The sequence below is a fragment of the Trachypithecus francoisi genome, unplaced genomic scaffold (assembly GCF_009764315.1).
Source record: "Trachypithecus francoisi isolate TF-2019V2 unplaced genomic scaffold, Tfra_2.0 Lachesis_group1, whole genome shotgun sequence".
Lineage (NCBI taxonomy): Eukaryota > Metazoa > Chordata > Mammalia > Primates > Cercopithecidae > Trachypithecus > Trachypithecus francoisi.
In genome coordinates this window covers 134,314,088-134,321,029 of record NW_022681454.1, presented here as the reverse complement: position 1 = coordinate 134,321,029, position 6,942 = coordinate 134,314,088, and the positions used below count along the sequence as shown (strand labels likewise).

The following is a 6,942-nucleotide window of genomic DNA, read 5'->3' as shown; positions in this document are numbered from 1 at the left end:
CGAGATTTATTCACTATCATGGAAACAGCATGGGAAAAACCCACCTCCATGATGCAATTACCTCCCACCAGGTACCTCCCATGATATGTGAGGAATAAAGGAGCTACAATTCAGGATGAGATTTGGTTGGGGACACAGCCAAACCACATCAGTTCCTGCCACATAGAGTGGGATAAAGATGATGGGGCTTGTTACTTTTGTGATTATGTTACCAAAGATTGCAACCTCTGTCTTGCTCGTAGACACTTAATATTGACTTTTTCTGTCTTTGATGAAGTAAGCCGCCATATAGAAAGCCTAAGTGATGAGGAATTGAGAGAACCTACAGGTGGCAGCCAGAAAGGAGCTGATATCCTCAGTTGGATAAGACACACTTACTGAATCCCATCAAAGCCATTTAAGCCTGTAAATGGGCGCTTCCTCATTTGAGCCTCAACTGAGGCCCCCAGCTTTGTTGGCACTGATTTCAACTTTGTGAGAGAAGCTGAAGCAGAGGACCCAGGCAAACTAAGCCTGGATTCCAGACCCACAAATAATGCAATACTTTGTTATGCAGCAATAGATAACTAATGCATCTATACATATTTAGTCATACTTAGCTCCACAAATTGTGTTTTGTTTGATAAATTGACTGCATTATATTCATACCAACTTTTTAACTCATTGGATGCAAATCAGTAGTCAAATGAGAATATTTGTTATTTAACAAGGTCCCGTATGGAGAATGTTTCATTCATTTAAACCTAGCAAAGAGCAAAGAACAGCCCTTTGTTAGAATATCAACCATGAAATTTCCAGTATTAGTACTGAGCCTAGTTCTTCCTATTATTCTATAGGAACAATCAGAAATAAATGAAGATAACTATGTCTTCCTTCTTAATATTCTATAATTAATCACTCTCTCAATTTGAACTTACCTTGGCACTTAAAAATATTATCCCCATTAAAATAAGTAAGTGCATAAAGCACACGTGGGGATGCCAATAATCCTAGCTGCTCTGGAGACTGAAGCAGGAGAATTGCTTGAACCCAGGAGGCGCAGGTTGCAGTGAGCCGAGATCATGCCATTGCACTACAGCCTGGGCAATAGAGCAAGACTCTGTCTCAAAAAAAAAAAAAAGAAAAAAGCAAAAGTTGAAGTAATGATAGTCAATGGAACTATATATACATAGTTCAAACTGGAAGAAGAATAAACAATGTTGGTTGCATCTAGTTTACAGAAACATGAGTTTCTTCTTTTCCTTACCCATTCATCTATCTGTATTATTCTTACCACTACTTGAAATTAAAGATACATCACATAACTACATAACTTTAGCTTTGTGCAGTGGCAGTATCATAGTCAATGAGGGTTTATCTAAGGCATAATTATTGCTAATTAAATAATTTTGAATAAAGAATAAAAGAACAGATCTATCTATCTGTCTCTCTACCTATCTATCTATCTATCTATCTGGTCACAAAGTATGTTTCTGTTCTGGTGGTGCAAAATACTTTGTTTTCTGGAAGTCTCATTCAATATTTACACTTTGGTTCTTGATTTTTTTCCTAAAAGTTTGATGCTTTGAACATTTTATTTTTTTGTTCCCAAAATTATTAAGACTCGACTAAGGGGACCATATTTATGCTCACCTCAGGTCCCTTAAGATTACTTGTACCATTTCTGTGTGTCTGTTTCCTGGTTTTACTTTCCTTCCATTGTTGGAATTGTGTTGCTCAAATTTAGAGAGAACAAGAAGTGCCTGTGAGGTTGCACTGCTGAAGAGGATTGACTGATAACAGTAGTACAAGCCCCCAGCTCTGTTGCTTCTCACAATGATAAATTTGAGATGCAATGTATTCATGGAACAACCCACCAGGATCAAGCTGAGGGTGAGACTTTGCCTAAAACTTGTATCACTGCTAGGCTTCGGCTGCTTGCATTTCTGCTTCTTACTCTCCCTTTGTGGTTTTTCCTGGGACTATTTCTTCAATATATTACTTGCATGTAGATACCTCCCTCAGGCTGTGCGTCTGGAAAACTTGACCTAAGACACAAATCATGACTACAACACTCTACTTTGAAAGAGCTTGTCCCATGTCTCTAGATTTATGTTTGTACAGTTGTAAGATTAAAAGAAAGAAAGAAAGAAACTGTATTTCTGCCAAATTAGAATGTGCATTGCAAAAAAGTGGGTCCTTTTTCACTATATTATAGGAGGCTACCACAAGACCTGATTCATAGGAGATGCTAAATGAATATTTTTTCAGTGAAACTCTATGCCTAATGAAAACTTTACTAGTCAAAAAAGTAAACTGATATGATTAAAAGACAAAGTAATATTTAATATGAAAAAAGGGCATGCTGAAATATGTTCTTATGTTAATTACCTAATGCATGGTGATATATGTGCATATGTTAATTAATTATTTAATAGAAATTACCCAAAAACTTAGTAGATTAAAAAACAATGATTGTTATTGCTTCTTATGACTCTGTAGCAAAGGAACTTAGACAGGACACAGTAGAGATCGCTTGCCAGTCTGGAATTTCAGAGAGAAAACTCAAAGATGGGAGCTGGAATTGTCTAAAGGCCCATTCACGTGTTAGAGAGCTTATGTGGCCTGTCAACCGAAAACATCACACATGGACTCTATATGTAGCTAGGACTTCATCAGAACATGGTACCTGCATCCCAAGTACAAACATCTCAAGAAACAGAAACAGAAACACACACAGAGACTGCAGGTAGAAGCCATATAGGCTTTTGGAATTTGTCCTCAAAAACTATACGGCGTCACTTCTTCCATATTGATTGAGACAGCTACAAGGTCCACCCAGGCTTAGGGGAGGTAATAGAGATGTCCTCCCTTCATGAGACATGTTAATGTCACATTGTACTTTTGAGGGTATGAAATAAGATACATATTGGTACAGCCATTTTGGGAAGAAAAATATGCCACATTGTCTCTAACAATAAAAAGTAATTTATTTATTTATTTATTTAGTAAATTCAAGGAGAAAGATTACTGGCTGGGAAATTAGGCAAGAGATTGGCTTTCTTCTTTAGAATTCCTAATTTACTCTGTAAATTCTATTAATTTAGAGCTTTGTTTTTATAAAAGTTTCTTTCTCTATGTAAGATGAAATGATCCCTCTAGCTCTGGTTCCTAATATATTTCAATATTATCTTTAGTTGAAACGTAGCAGCTAATTTTCGATATAAAATTTAATAAAGATAGTGTAGTCTCAAACTTTCTATGGATTTTGTAAGTGTGAGTAAAACATTTTCTTAAAGAGGAATAAGATATTTTTCTCATATAATCTGGGTTAAATCACAAGGAAGGCTACAAAATATAGAGGGTAATTTATCAGTAGGGTTCTGAAGTCACCTTGCCTGCATTGAAACCCCTGCTCCTTCATTTATTATCTGTTTAAATTGAAAATGTTGCATTTCTGTGTCTTTGTTTTTTCATCTATAATATTGGCACAATAATACTGAATTTGTGGTGTTTCTGTGAGAAGCAAGTGAGTTAAAAAAGCGTAACTTTAACGCTTTATATGTGAAATTTTTAAATTATATGTGAATTAAAAAAAATTTCACATATAATGAAATTTAATATATATTAGCTATCATAAGTATTGTTTTTAAATAATTCACTTGAGTGTACACCACTGTATTAGAAAAGACAGGCAGGTAGCCATTAAAAAGGAAAATGTAGCATGCCCATTAAATTCATAAATAGCACTGTATAAGCGTCTAAATAGTGATAATAGTTGAATTGGGTTGATTTTGGCTGTTTTCCCCAAAACATATACTCATGTCCTAACCCCTAGAACCTGTGAATGTGACCTCATTTTGTAGATTTAATGCAGTAAGGATTTTGGCATGAGAACACCCTGGAGGATTTGGGTGGGTTCTAAATCTGATGAGAAGTATCTTTGTAGGAGATGGAAGAGAAGACAAAGAGAAGAGGGAGAGAAAAAAAGATGAGAAGGTCATGTGAAGACAAAGGTGAGACTGGAGTTAGGCAGCTACAAACTAAAGAATGCCTAGAGCTACCAGAACCCGGAAGAGGCAAGGAAAAGATTCTCCCCATAGGCTTTGTAGAGAGCACAGCTTTGCTGACACCGTGATTCTGCACTTCTGGTCTTAAAAAGGGTAATAGAATAAATTTCTGTTGGTTTAAGACACCAAGTTTGTAGCAATTGTTACAGCAGCCCTAAGAAACTAATACAGTGGAAGATCTGGTAATTCTACCCTTCAGTACACACGGGCATATGACACTTTGTCCTCTGTTTTCTTGTCCTCAGTAAAACTGATGACAGGCGACAGCTAACATTCAATTTCATAGACTGGTAGCTGAATCTGTTAAGCGTTTTTGATTAAACTGCTATGTGTGACTATCTTTGGACCCAATTTAAAAACTAGAACTTGGGATATTTGTTTTGCCTACAACACAGGTTCTAAATTGTTCTTGGTTCAGTAATTCAGCAATAATGGGTAGTGACGTGGCATATGGCAGTGAGGGTGCAGGTTGCTTTGAATATGATCTACCTAAGGCATTTTAATACCCTTAAAAGAAATGCTGCTTTTGTTAAAATATTTTTATTTGCCCTTAAGAGAGTCAAATATTTGTGAATATGTCTCTAAACTGTTCTTGATCATTCTTTCCTTCCTGAAAGGTAATATGACATTTTAATTTGAAATTAGTTATTAATATTACTAGAAACTGTGCTACAAAAACTGAGTTGAATGGATGCTATAGATTAGATTTTTTAACTCATCATCATTTATATTAATATTTTTAATACATGAATATTACTATCTGAGTGTCCAAATACAGAAGAAAACATTGATGTATGTCTCTTCCATACACACACAACTTGTAGTTGAATTTACCTGGATGCATTATTTACAGAGGCTATTTGTAGAATTAGGAACTTTGTTTCCTACATTTCTGATGAATTTACTTTTACATACAAATCCAGTTAGAAAGCCAAACTGACTGCAGAAAGCTTATCTGCAAAAATGAATGCTGAAACATTACATAGTTTCCTTATGTGACCTTCATTAGATCTTAAAACAGCTCTCTGGAAGAGGCTCTGGAATAGCGAATTTTCAAATCTAATTTCTTACCAACCTTAATTATGGAAAGTGTCTATACATAAACCATTAAAATCATTCTAAATCATATTTAAAAATAAATGTACTGTCTTAAATTCCTTAGAGTTTCTTTCAATTTATTATTATAAATTGTGAACTGATGCTTGATCTCTTCACTTTTTATTTTGTGTGCTAATAAACAAAAGAGAGAGTAGAAATGTTTTCTGTAATAATTACAGTAAAAAACATTTTGTGTGTTCAATAAATATTTGTTAAATATATGAGAAAAAATAATTCACATAGTTGTATCCATAGGGCACTTCAAAGTAATTTAACATAAATATATGAATAAGAATTTTCATTTTTGGTTTACAGTAAGAGTTAACCAGGATGTTAAGATTCCTTTTTTTTAATTCAAAATGTTATGTTTTAAAATTGTAACAATGTCACCTAAAAGTAAGTACTTTTTTAGATGGTATGGATAGGTTTTTGGGGTTTTTTTCAGTCTTTCCATTTGTATCCATATTTTACATGTTCTATAATTATTTTCATTAATGGATTTTTTAATAGGGATTAATTCTGCAATTCAGTTGAATTGGATATTAAAACAATGTAAAACTAAAAAACAAAGAAAAATGTAGGATAAACCTTTTACCAATAATAATAACTAAAGATTTATGTTAACCTCTTAGGCTTTTCAAATTAATATACTGTCACTTTGTCTTTAATCAAAGGGTTAATTTTCTTTAAAGCCATAGTCATAGTTCTGACTTAAGAACATTATTAGAAAAATATCTATTTTTAGGACCTGGGCGTGATTGCTCATCCCTGTAATCCCAGTACTTTGGGAGGCTAAGGTGGAAGGGTTGCTTTAGTCAAAATGAGTCTGATTAATATGATGAAACCCCATCTCTACTAAAAGTACAAAAATTTGCTGGGTGTGGTGGTAGGCACCTGTAATCCCAGCTAGTGGGGAAGCTGAGGCAGGAGAATTGCTTGAACCTGGGAGGCAGAGGTTGCAGTGAGCAGAGATTGTGCGACTGCACTCACGCCTGGGCAACAGAATGAGATTCTGTCTCAGAAAACAAAAACAAAACAAAACTTTTAAAATGGTAGAAGTTCATATTGGGTAATTTTGTATTTTTGTAACACAATCTCAGAAATAATTCATACATAAGACTAGATGATTCTTGGAGATATAATTATTTGGAGAACATGGACACTAAAAGCAGCTAAGAATTCATAATCTTAACCAAAATAATGTTCATGTGTTAAATGTGTTAAACTTGCAAATACTGTAAAGTGTGTTTTAAGAGAGCATAATCTCTTGGGATAATGAAAAATTTTGGAGATGGATGGTGGGGATAGTTGTAGAACAATGTGAGTGTACTTAATGCCAACAAATTGTACACTTAAAAATGGTTAAAATAGTAATCGTTATGTATATATTATCACAGTTAAAAAAGATTATGTCTCTGTCTGCTTTATAACTATTAATAATAGATGTGGTCTCTTCTCACTGTACCACTATTAGACTGTCCTCATCAGTGTTGCAATGTATTAACACACAATGAGTGGATTAAGAGCAGAGTGTTATAAAATTACTTCAATTAGCTTTTTTTTTTTGAAACATATACTTTCTGAAAACTTGATGTAATTTATGGATCACGTTCTCAGAAAAATGCACATGTTCATAAACTCTTAATATTCAAATTCATTTTTGACAAGACAAACACAGGGGAATTCCATGCAGAAGTACTTGGTTTAATATGCCCCTCGGCCAATTGTTCCTTAACTAAATTCTTTAAAGTCTTAGGTTTTTCTTTAGATAATGGCCACTGTTCCACCCAAACAG

General features: G+C 34.2%; 1 pseudogene; it reads left to right on the top strand.

Moving 5' to 3' along the window:
- Positions 1–1,316: 1,316 nt before the first annotated feature.
- Positions 1,317–1,400, top strand: LOC117086588 (annotated as a pseudogene).
- The last annotated feature ends 5,542 nt before the right edge of the window (positions 1,401–6,942 follow it).